We start from the raw sequence: 13667 nt of genomic DNA on the forward strand, positions 1-13667 counted from the left end.
CCCCCCACACACAGGTGTACCCAAATGCATATGTGTATACACTCTACATTACAAAAACCACAAAAATGATAAAGACAATAAATGTGAACCTAGCATAAACATCATTTTAAAATAAATAAATAAGGCAACTATTACTTGTTAGCCTGGGTAATGTAATGAATAGTGTGCTAACACAATAGAGAAATTTCAGAATTTGACTTTATTTGAAAGCAAGATCACTGCACTATAATGAGTTGAGAGTATTTTGATTATAGTTGACCTCAAATCCAGTGACTCCCATTTTCTACAAAAATGTCTTGCAGAAAACTCAAAATATATCATTAACAGAAAACAGCAGAATGCAGGAATAGAACTATATCAACAAACACTAGTGACTTCCAGGAATCATTGAGTTATGCAGAAACAGTGGAGTACACTTCTCCAGAGCCTTTAAGGAGATCATATTCTGCCCAATAATGTACTTTGTTAATCCAGCTAGGTGTGACAATATCAACTTCAGATTATAACCTAAGGAGGATTTGAACTTGTGAGTCTTAATAGCAAACTCATGCTCTTTCTGTCTAAATCTGACCTTAAAATCTTTCCAAGTCCAAATGTTTTCTAGGAAGTTAACATAGTAACGGTCCGGGAAAGGTGTTAACCACTGAACCGGGAAGAAGATCATGGACTTGCTTATCTGTATATAAAGACAAACAACAAACAACATTTTTACACTTACAGAAATGACACATATTGAAGTTGTTTAAGTAAACTGTTCCAAGCAATGACTGACAATCAGTTGATTTAATACTAAGTTCTTCATAGAGAAAAGGCACATGGACAAAAAAGTTAAGACATACATTCTGGGGCTGAATTTTCCTGCCAAAGTATTCTTTTTTCATTTTTTCTTGGATTTAAGGGAAACTAAGCTTTCTATTCAAGTCATTGTCAAACCAGAGTATAATCAGATTATACATACCAAGGGAACACTGGAAACACTAGGACTCAAATAAACCTTGTTTTGTTTCACCATATTCACTTGCCTAGTTTCCAAAAACTATGCTAAACTTCTGATGATTGTTTGAATAGTTTCCTCAACCACTTTTAAGGTAGCTTAAAAATATATCATCTATTTGAATATCAAAATCAAACTATAAAAGATGACTTTATGTAATAAAGAATGTCTAGCTACTTCTAATTGAATGCAAAGAGACTCACTGTAGGTCCTTGATAGAGTTTTTTTAATTAGGTATTTATTTCATTTACATTTCCAATGCTATCCCAAAAGTCCCCCACATGCTCCCCCACCAACTCCCCCACCCACCCACTCCCACTTCTTGGCCCTGGTGTTCCCCTGTACTGAGGCAGATAAAGTTTGCATGACAAACAGGCCTCTTTCCACTGATGGCTGACTAGGCCATCTTCTGATACATATGCAGCTAGAGACATGAGCTCCGGGGGGTACTGGTTAGTTCATATTGTTGTTCCACCTGTAGGGTTGCAGATCCCTTTAGCTCCTTGGTTACTTTCTCTAGCTCCTCCATTGGGGGCCCTGTGATCCATCCACTAGCTGACTGTGAGCATCAACTTCTGTGTTTTCTAGGCCCCAGCATAGTCTCACAAGAGACAGCTATATCTTGGTCCTTTCAGCAAAATCTTGCTAGTGTATGCAATGGTGTCAGCATTTCATGAAAGGATGAATGCCCCCCCCAGACAATTAATATAATTTATTGAGGCTAATGCAACTCAAATGTTTAAAAGAATGCATTAAGAACAAGAAAGTACAAAAAACGAAATATGAAAAGAAGGCATAAATTTGAGAAGTAACATAGAACAAATTAAATAATAATAAATAATGCTCAAATTTTCAGATCTGAAAGGAAAAAAGATACAACCTGTTTTTATCATACTGGCCTTTTCTGGCAAAAGAAATACATTGTCCTTAAAATAGTGCCCTTTACCCTCTTCTCAAGTAACAAGAAAATATAGAGACACTTTAAAGTCTTTAAAAATGAGAAATTAACGACCAAATATTCCCCTCTTTGAACTAAATTCTGTTTTTATGGCCTAATTTGAGAGCAACTGACAAGGCTGAACTTTATCTAAGCCTATGTTCCCAGACAGCAGCAAAGGTTGCTAGAGAAACTGCCATCATTTTGAGATATATTTTACTGTGTGTTTCAAGAAACAGTGAACTGAAATGGAGCACTCCTTTCTTGCATGGTACTCAATAGCCCCTCCTCTCTTCAGAATGGAGACTAACATCCCAGACTTAACAAAAACCTTGCTTAGTAAATGCATTTATAAAGCACTGGGTTTTCTGTTGTAGTGCGATCTTCCTTGTGAACTTTATTTGTATATGAGAAGGCTGAATAAAATCATTCCTTTAATTATCAAGGGCATTTTGCCTTTGAAAAAGTCAGCCACTTTCTCTATTTCTTTCTTGACTTATTTTTTCTTTAGTAGAGAGTTGCTCTGTTTCCATGAATTTGTAAGCTTTATGTTGATTCGGATGTTGCTGATAGCTGTATCTAATTCCTAGTGGTCTGATAGGATACAGGGTGTTCATTTCAATTTTCATGTCTGTTCAGACTTTCTTTGTGTCCAAATATGTGGTAAATTTTTGGAAAAGTTCTGTGAATTGTTAAGGAGAAGGTATATTATCTTGTAGCTGGATGGAATACTCTATAAATACGTTAGGTTCATTTTGTTTCTAATATCAGTTACCTCCATTTGAAATGTAAATAAATAAAATTAAAAAAAAAGAAAAATCTTAATGATTTCTAGGTATGATTGTTTCTAAATAACAGTGTCACAAGTTCAAAGTATTTGATTTGACCTTAATACTTCCAAGAATTTCAGAGCTGTGTCTGATCCTTGTATCTTTTGCAGACTGATTTTTCCATTCACATTCTTTATGTGAATTTGTGTGTCTTTCTGATGCTTTTCAATTTATAAAAAAATATTAGAACCTAGCATTATATCCTCTATATAATTAAAAATTTATAAACAGTGTGCAGAATATCAAGGTGGAACTCTGTCTCGCCATATCATGACTATTAGCAGAAGTGTGAAAGTAACCTTGGGGGAAAAAATCTGAAGCTCTCCTGTTGAAACTGAAATTAGAAGTGTGATTCAGCAACTAAGGAAATTGTTAAAATTGTGTTGGCAAGGTCCACAGACCATGAAAAGTCACACAATTCTTCTCTCAAAAGAGCAATGTTTAGGATATTGGTATGAATGGTACCACAATACCATTTTTAGGACTCTACAACCAACAGTTCACCTTGATATAAATCTAGCCATATTTAGTTTTTAGCAATTCAAATAGGCCTTATCATATGTTTTTTCTTTTGAAACTCTTCTTGGGTACCTTAATATTTTGTGAATCCAATTTATATGAATATTAAATCATTAATAGCCACTGGAAGCCTTCCAGTCTTGTAAATATTACTAACTATCATGGTATGGATGCCTGAAAGCCTTAGGTTAAAGGTCCCTGCTGAAGTCGCCTCTTTCATAACTATTATGAACACAGTTCTATCAGGCCTTTATATTGATCAGAATAGAGTATCGCATATACCCAATTCCTCCAGTAATGTCTATTTGGCCTCTATTTTCTTCTAGTTCCTGATATTCATAGGAACAACACTTGGCAAACAACAAGCATCTGCAATTGCTCATGAAAGTCTCTCCTTTAGGCTTTGATTTCTTTTTTGATTATATAAAGTTAAGCAACCCTTTTCTAAGAATTATACATAGATATTACTCCTTTTTTTCATTTTTGTGACTGTCTGACTAACTCATTTACCTATACAACCTCAGCCTCACTGTTCAGGCTGTGAGAGACTCTCATTTCTTGTTCAAGAAGTTCACGTGCATAATATTACTTGACTAGCATATAGTTTCTTTTGCTGGGATATTATTAAAGGGCAGCTCACCATGCTGAGTCATGATATTTCTTCTCTGTCATAAAGTTCAGGTCACTGAGAAGTATGTTCCCTCATTTCTACTTTTTCCTCTCTACCCTTACTATTCAACTTACTTTCCACAGGTTCTCTGTGTTTGGTACAGGAAAGCCTCTTTACCATGGGTATAACTTGTAGCTTTGCCCTTATACTCCAAAAGGAATAAAAAATATAGCTTCAATCTCATTCTCTGCCTTTCATTTTCTTTTTTGTTAATACAAACGCTAAAATGGAAGATAATATCCACATGGCTTTTCTCAGTGTAATTCCTCCCTTAGAAGGGCAAGATATCTCTGGGAACACTGATAAGCCCCGGTTGCATGTCTTATCAGCCATAGTAAAAGCCACACTGCTCCCATCACTGTGTGATTTAGATCTATTCCCATTCACACCACTGTCAGACACTGGAATATATCCTAGTCAATCGTGTGTATTGCAGTCATATTTGCGTTCATACACCAGAATCCATTTAGGTTAGAAGCATGTCGGAGAGATGAAAATGACCACCTGGACATTCTCCTTCAGAGTTGCTCTTCTTTCACAGACCTCAGACTACTTATCTAATTACATGAAGCACAAATAATAAACCACATCACTAAGAGGACGGCTGTCATCCTTGGACTGCTGCTGAAGATTTTCTGATCTCAAAAATATCAGCCTCAAAACACAATTCCGTGTCTTATAACCCATTGCAGGAGTTATGCACTGGGTTCAACTCCCCGTTCATCTTTGGATCTGTCAGTCTCTATTTGGATTCATAGTATATTTTATTTCCTTGGGAGATATGAACAAAAGTACTTTTTTCTTGGGTAGGACACTGATGCCATACCAAATACTTGGTTAAGATGCTCAATTTAGACACTTTGTCAGAGTAACAGGAAATTGTTTATTTAAACAAACCATATTCATTTCAGGGGCTGGAGAGGCATTTGGAAAACACACAAAGTCATAAATGCACAGAGGTTTTTAGATTTCCAGATGAAAATTAAGGGTAGGGTAATTTGAGCTTTCAGAAAAGAAGGCTAATAAAAGAGATAGAAGTAAAACTAGCAGAAACATATTTTCACTGACTAAGCCATGCTTGGTGGTCATGCCTTTAATCCCAGCAACTGGAGAGGCAGAGTCACACAGATGCCTGTAAGTTCAAGGCCAGACTGGACTATTTAGCAAGTATCAGACCATGCAGAACTACAAGGTGAGACTTGTCTCAAAACTACAAATTGATAAGCAAAGGAAAAGGCTAGAATATCACTGAGATAATGGATGGATGATTTTAAATAGAAATGGTACAACAAGTGTATAATGAATTACATCTTCAGCATTCTAACAAACATTACCTATCATATGATTAAAAAGAAGTCCCTTAATATTAGTTTCCATATAGAAGATAAAAAGTAGATCTACTTACTAAAACAATTTTTTCAATTGTTCTATAAGCCTCAAAAACATAGTCCACAGAATCTCCTTGTACTTATAACATAGATTATTTGTGGTACCATAACTTTCAATTAAATGCCTAAAAACTATGTTTAATATATTGAACTTTTAACTAAGTTACATGTCTTTAAGAAAGAGATTGAAGGAGCTAAAGGGGTTTTCAACACCATAGGAAGAACAACAATATACCAGCCAGACCCCCACGGCTCCCGGGAACTAAACCACCAACCAAAGGGTACACATGGAGAGACCCATGGCTCCAGCTGCATATCTAGCAGAGGATGGCCATGCCAGGCATCAATGGGAAGGGAGACCCTTGGTCCTGTGAAGGTTTGGTGATCCAGCATAGGGGAATGACATAGCAGGGAGGTGGGTAGGAGAGCACCCTCATAGAAGCAGGGAGAGGGAAGATGGAATAGGGGGTTTTCGTAGGGGGAACCAGGAAGGAGGATAACATTTGAAATGTAAATAATAAAAATAACCAATAAAAATTAAAGAAAAAGACATTTATTTTAAAGAAGTGATGGAAACAGGAGGAAAGGAGAAAAAATTAATTGCAATAAACATTAGAATAACATAACTAATAATGACATGAAAACGGACATATTGTTTATATGTTCCATACTGAACATAATATATGAATCAATAAGATATTTGCTCCAGAGCTGCCACGGAGCAAGTCATGGCTGGAAACACCTTTAGGAAGTTTCTTCTACTCTTTGACAGAGTGTTGGTTGAAAGAAGTGCTGCCAAAATTGTAACCAAAGGTGGAGTTATGCTTCTAGAAAAGTCTCAAGGAAAAATATTGCAAGCAACGGATGTGGTTTTGGATGATTCCAGAAAGGGCACAGAAAGGGTAGAGAAATTTAGACTGTAAGTGTGAAGTTGGGGACAAAGTCCCAGAGTATGGAGGCACCAAAATAGTTGTAGAAGACAAGGCTTATTTCTTATTGAGAGAGGGTGACATTCTTGGAAAGCATGTGGACTGAAATCACTGTTGAAATGGTGTCATGTGAAGCTGCCCATTCCACTGATGTTCTGAACTATTTCATCATGTAAATAATCTCCATGCCTCCCTTTTATAATAAATGAGTGGTGCCTAAACTGAAAAAAATAAGACATTTTAGAATATCTTCCACATTTTCACATATATGTGATTCTCTCATTTATTTCATTCGAAGTTATATTTGTAAAAGTTTTTCATATATTTTTGAGATAATATAACATTGTTTCTTCCATTTTCTCACTCCAAACCCTCTCATGTACCATATTTTCTCTCCGTTTAATTATTGCTCTCTTGTAATAGGCACTACATGTATTTTTATATATATATATATATATATATACACATATATATATACATATATACATATATGTATATACATATACTTATTATATAGATTGCTTATGTATATGTGTATATATTTATATAAGCTATATTATCTAATAGAAGATAACAAAATATCAAATTATATACAAACATATATTATACATACATACATATATTCATATGTATGTATATTGCATATACATATGAATTGTATTACATATTATACATTTATATATGCATGTGTGTATGTGCGTGCATGCGTGCATGTGTGTGTGCGTGTGTGTGTGTGTGTGTGTGTAATCCTATGCAGTCTGTATGTTACTCCTGTGCATGTTTCAGGGATGGTCATTTGGAGTTGGATAACTAACTGCTATGTGCTCCCCTGAAGACTGTATCGATCACTTTCAGCATTCTTTAATTGCTGTTTGTTCAGGTTTGAGATTTTGTAGACTTTTCTACATTCACTTGGCATGACTATTATTGTTTTTCATTTTTCTTTTTTTTTCAATTTTTATTAAATATTTTCTTCATTTACATTTCAAATGCTATCCCAAAAGTCCCCTATACCCTCCCCACGCCCTGCTCCCCTACCCATTCACTCCTACTTCTTGGCCATGGTGTTCCCCTGTACTGGGGCATATAAAGTTTTCAAGTCCAAGGGGCCTCTCTTCTCAATGATGGCCGACTAGGCCATCTTCTGATACATATGCAGCTAGAGATACGAGCTCTGGGGGTACCAGTTAGTTCATATTGTTGTTCCACCTATAGGGTTGCAGACCCCTTCAGCTCCTTTCATACTTTATCTAGCTCCTCCATTTGGGGCCCTGTGTTTTATCCAATAGCTGACTGTGAGCATCCACTTCTGTATTTGCCAGGCAGTGGCCTAGCCTCACAGGAGACAGCTATATCAGGGTACTTTCAGCAAAATCTTGCTGGCATATGCAATAGTATTATTTTTCTTATTATCATTATATTTAGGTAGAAATGTTGAGATGTTATTGGTGTAACTTCTTTTTTTTATATTTATATTTATATTTATTTTTTTATTAGGTATTTTCCTCGTTTACATTTTCAATGCTATCCCAAAAGTCCCCCATACCCACCCCCCTAATCCCCTACCCACCCACTCCCCCTTTTTGGCCCTGGGGTTCCCCTGTACTGGGGCATATAAAGTTTGCAAGTCCAATGGGCCTCTCTTTGCAGTGATGGCCGACTAGGCCATCTTTTGATACATATGCAGCTAGAGACAAGAGCTCCGGGGTACTGGTTAGTTCATATTGTTGTTACACCTATAGGGTTGCAGTTCCCTTTAGCTCATTGGGTAATTTCTCTAGCTCCTCCATTGGGGGCCGTGTGATCCATCCAATGGCTGACTGTGATCATCCACTTCTGTGTTGCTAGACCCCGGCATAGTCTCACAAGAGACAGCTATATCTTGGTCCTTTCAGCAAAATCTTGCTAGTGTATGCAATGGTGTCAGCATTTGGAAGCTGATTATGGGATGGATCCCTGCATATGGCAATCACTAGATGGTCCATCCTTTTGTCACAGCTCCAAATTTTGTCTCTGTAACTCCTTCCCTGGGTGTTTTGTTCCCCTTTCTAAGAAGGAGCAAAGAGTCCACACTTTGGTCTTCGTTCTTCTTGAATTTCATGCGTTTAGCAAATTGTATCTTATATCTTGGGTATCCTAAGTTTCTGGGCTAATACCCACTTATCAGTGAGTACATATTGTGTGAGTTCCTTTGTGATTGGGTTACCTCACTCAGGATGATGCCCTCCATTTCCATCCATTTGCCTAGGAAATTTTTTTTTTTTAGATTGAGCTATGTTGTCTGTTGTTCTTTATTTTTTAAATAGTATAAGAATTGTAGTAATGAACACCAAAGAGAAAAATCTAAAAGTATTCTTGTCAGTGTAAAAGAAAATACTGTCATCCAATACAACAACAAGAACAAAATACTGTGCAAACTATTCAGAAGTATATTTTGCAAAATAGGCAATGTGTTCTATTAATAAAATGTGAAAAAATCTGTTCTATTGAATAAAAGCATTAGTTGTTTTTGATTTTTTTTGGGGGGGGGTTCCTGGAACTCACTCTGTAGACCAGGCTGGCCTCAAACTCAGAAATCCACCTGCATCTGCCTCCCAAGTGCTAGGCATAAAGGTGTGGGACACCACTACCCAGCAAAGCATTAGTTTTTACTGAGCCTGAGTGTCAAAGATAACTGGAGAGCTGGTATTGGAATAACAGTGGGAACTGATATAGTCTAGAAAGCCATGCACATAATCTTTGGTTGACCTTATTTGTGAGAAATATTGGTATGGTGAAATCAGACATCATTGTGGAGATTGCTAGACTTTCAACTCAGAAACCTCTTTCAATTACTTCACTGGACACTGGAGTCTGGATATTAAGATCAAGGTTAATTGTAAAGAGCCTAAGTATAGCATCCAATTGGCTGAGTCTTAATTGTGATTCTTCATCTGAGAAAACATTCTACTCAGTCAGGTAGTCCTTCCTACATACAGGGCCGTGAAATAACCATTTCTTAGAAGCTATACTATACAAAAAGTTGAGATTACCAATTACCAGATATTATTAATTTTAGGTTGATAGTAGATGGATACACATAATATACAAGTAATTCAAGTATTTTAAATTAAATTAGGACATTGAAATAATACATAAACTGAATTTTGATCTGCCAAAGTTCAAACTCTTGCCATCATAAACTACTTAAAATATTAGAACAAAAGCAGAAAACTCAACCTACCCCAATATCTTTTCCTCTCTCTGAATTGGCTAATTACCTAGTTGTACATATCAATAAAGTTCAGTGTGCTACTTCCACTTGTGAATACAATGATTTGAAATGTATCTGATCTGATTTTATTTCTTCTTTTGTATAATATATTAGACATTTCAGAACTTGTGTATTGTGACTTATTTTGCTTTTGAGTTATATCTTATATTAATGACTTACTTTATTGTTTGCCTTTTCTAATTATTGTTCATCATTCTGAATTTATTTTTGTAGGAATAAGTGATGAATTTCAAAAGTATTTTATCAATGTCAATAATTTATTTTTTATTAATTTTTTTTTGCATCCCAAATGTTGCAAACCTGGTTCCCTTCTCAGAGTCCTCTACCCCTATTTCCCCTTCTATTTGCCTCTAAGAGGGCACCCAAACCACCAGGTATTCCCCCCACCCTGGAGCATCAAGTCTCTACAGGATTAGGTGTATCGTCTACCACTGAAGCCAGACAAGGCAGTCCTCTGTTACATATGTGCCCAGAGGCTCAGACCAGCCCAAGTATGCTCTTTGATTGGTAGTTCAGTCTCTGGGATCTCCCAGGGGTCCAGGCTAGTTGACACTGTTGGTCTTTCTTGTGATTGCCTTCCCTTCAGTTTCTTCAATACTTCCCCTAACTTTCATAAGAGCATTGCTGGTGGTATTGAAAACTTGTACAACCATTCATGAAATTAATCTGATAGCTCCTCAGAAAATTGGAAACAGTTCTACCTGAATACCCAGTTATTTTGTTCCTGGGCCTATGCCCAAAAGATGCTCCTCCATAGCACAAGGATATGTGCTCCACTGTCCTCATAGCAGCCTTATTTGTAACACCCAGAAACTGGAAGCAATCTAGATGTCACTAAACTGAAGAAAAAATGAATATCAAAAAACGTGGTTCATTTATAAGACAGCATAATATTCAGCTATTGAAAACAAGGACATCGAAAATTTTGTAGACAAATGAAAGGAACTAAAAAATATTTTCTTGAGTGAGGTAACCCAGATCCAAAAGAACATGCATATTATCTACTCAGTGATAAGTAGATATTAGCCAAAAGTACAGAATATCCATACTAATACCCCACAATCCCTGAGAAGTCAACAAGGAGGCCACAAGTGAGAATGCTGCAATCTCATTTTTAAGGGAAAACAAAAATCATCATAGGAAGCAGAGGGAGAAAGGAGAGTGGGAGGGGAAAAGGGGGTCAGGATCAGGTATGGTGAGAGGGAGGATAGATGTCCAGAAGGGCAGGAGAATGAATGGAAATATGCAATTGCCTAGCGGGGAATGAGGAGAACCTCTAGAAAGTTCCACAAACCTGGAATGGGAAAGACTCACAGGAGTCAATGTGGATGACCTTAATCTAACTGCCTAACAATATGAATATGGAACCTGACAAGACCACTTCCAGTACAGGAAGTACAGTGGGTTCTAATACAGGATCCACAGTGGACAGATGTGGATAACAACCAACATGGGATTACAATTGCTGTTGTCTAAAAGAAATGCAGGAACAAAAATGAAGTAGAGCCCAAAGGAATGGCCAACTAGTGATTGGCCCAACTTGAAATCCATATCATGGGCAGACACCCTGACACTATTACTGATGCTATGTTGAGCATGCATACTGGAGCCTAGCATGGCTGTCCTCTGAGAGGCTCTAACAGCAGTTGACTGAGACATATGCAGATTCTCAAAGTCAACCATTGGACCGAGGTCAGGGACCCCTATAGAACAGTAAGGAAAAGGATGCATTTGTTTAGAATGTTGCAAATAGCAAGATGAGGATTTTCATACCTACCTGCTTGATTTTGAAATTAAGGTTTCAGGATATAATATATTTTTAAAATCTTCTGATCTCTAATTATATTACAATATCTCCACCAGAGATCTCAGCCAATACATATTTTCTAATACTGCCTAAATATTCAAAAGCCTGGAAAATATATTCATGAACTATAACCCTTCTTTTAGTTCTCTCTTTCTCTCTCTCTCTCTCTTTCTCTCTCTCTCTCTCTCTCTTTCTCTTTCTCTCTTTCTCTCTCCTCTCTGTATATATAAATATAAATACACTTTAATCAATACTACTTATATATTATAATTATTTACAGATAATTATGAAAATAAAAATGTATAAAATAATGGTCCTATATGTAGACTAGTAATTATTTTATACTACTACTAATTATTTTCATATATAGAAAATTATTTTTATATTTAGAATCAACATAGAGTTATAAATTGGTTGAATTTTAATTGTTACATGAACTATTAATTTAATCTTTTTAGTGCTTTGTTTTTAATAAAGAGAAAAATACTAGTTCGTTAACAAATGAATTATTTTTCAGTATCTTGGGAATTTAAAATAATCAAACTATTTTAAGGAACAAGTCCATAAATGACGCTGTTTGACTTGACTACACACACTTGTGCATGAATTAGCTCAACCTGTGTTCATGGCTACTTAGTCAGGACTGATTACCCTCTGTCCTGTCACAGCAGTTTAAACACAGTTATGCTCACTCTGTTTAGAAGAGGATCTATGTATAGCCAGATGTTTTTACAGTAATCCACTTTTTATATGCCTCTAAGTGATTAATTTATGATGTTTTTCATGCTTTTAAAAACAGGTCTTTGAGAAACTTTTTATATACCTAAAATAACGCCCTGTGCAACATACCAATGGAAGGTAACTAGTAAATATTTTTCATTGTGCAATGAGCTCAATAAGCTTATCTTATAAGTTTCTCTAACTATATCTAATGTAAATTTGGTTTATCTACTTCACTTATTTTTCTTTCAAACTTTAAGGGCCAGAAATATTTAAAATAACCCTCAATAGCATGTTATCTTCCATTTCTTTCCATAAAGGCACATCAATAATCAATTCACATAGTGGTTAAACTATTACTCCACTCTTTATTAAAAATAATTTACTGAGAAGACTGAACTAATAGTACACACAACATTTAAAGTACAGCTGATTTGTAGACTTATAGTGATTCATAAATGTTTACAGAGATGCAAAAAACTGAGACTAAAATAATTATTTGAATATACTGAGATAGAAAGAATCAAATATATTCCCTATTATTTCATTTTAGTAAGCTTGTGTTTATTAGGTATTATAGACACTATAGAAAAAGCTGCCTGACTTTTATTTCATGAGTCAATGAATTCGTACCTAAGGTATAATTTGAATTTCAGTGAACAAAATCCAACATGGTTATGGCTTTTTTTGTTTGTTTGTTTTGTTCATAGTGGCATCCAGGATTCTGAACTTTGAGTAATGCTGTCTCTGTCACATGAAGTCCATGAACTGTTGTGTTGGTAGCTGGTAGAGTTATACTAACTTTCTATTTAATATAAAAGACTTGAGAACCTAGCTTGTATTAATTGAGAAAAGTGATGGTTCAGATCTGAGAATATTCCTCTTTTTCCATGATCCTGTGACTAGACATGCACATTACATCACTTCTATGAACTGAATTTCATCTGTGTTCCTTTGTACTTGAACCCAACCTTCAAAGCATTTTTGCTAGCTTGGGTTTTGCAATACTGTAGTTTCGTATTTCCTATTTGGTTCTTCTGTCCTCCCTAAGAAGATAAATTCCATAACTCAAAAAAGGGCAAATTTCCTACTTTTCTGCAGCTTTCCAGACCCAAGCAGCCTGTCTCCATCTACCTTCTGAGTCTTGCTCAACTAATGTGACAAAATAGTCACATTTGAATCTCAAATGGCCATGGAGCACTTAAAGAAATATTCAAACTCTTTAGTTATCATGGAAATGCAAATCAAAACAATCCCGAGATTCCATCTTACACCAACCAATCAGAATAGCTAAGATCAAAAACTCAGGTGACAGCAGATGTTGGTGAGGATGTGGGAAAAAATGAACACTCTTGCATTACTAGTAGGATTGTAAACTGGTGCAACCACTCTGGAAATCAATCTGGAGGTTCCTCAGAAAATTGGAAACAGATCTATCTGATGGCCCAGCTAGACTACTCCTGGACATATATCCAAAGGTGCTCCATTATACCACATGGCACATGCTTCACTATGTTCATAGGGGTCTTATCTGTGATAGCCAGAAGGTGGAAGTAACGCAAATGTCCCACAAAAGAATCAATACAGAAAATTGGTTCA

The 13667-nt window shown here is 36.0% G+C and overlaps 1 pseudogene; it reads left to right on the forward strand.

Moving 5' to 3' along the window:
- Positions 1–6066: 6066 nt before the first annotated feature.
- On the forward strand, positions 6067–6373 carry LOC110293692 (10 kDa heat shock protein, mitochondrial pseudogene; annotated as a pseudogene).
- The last annotated feature ends 7294 nt before the right edge of the window (positions 6374–13667 follow it).

The sequence above is a fragment of the Mus caroli genome, unplaced genomic scaffold (genome assembly GCF_978045245.1).
Source record: "Mus caroli unplaced genomic scaffold, Mus_caroli_1 scaffold_6, whole genome shotgun sequence".
Classification (NCBI taxonomy): Eukaryota; Metazoa; Chordata; class Mammalia; order Rodentia; family Muridae; genus Mus; species Mus caroli.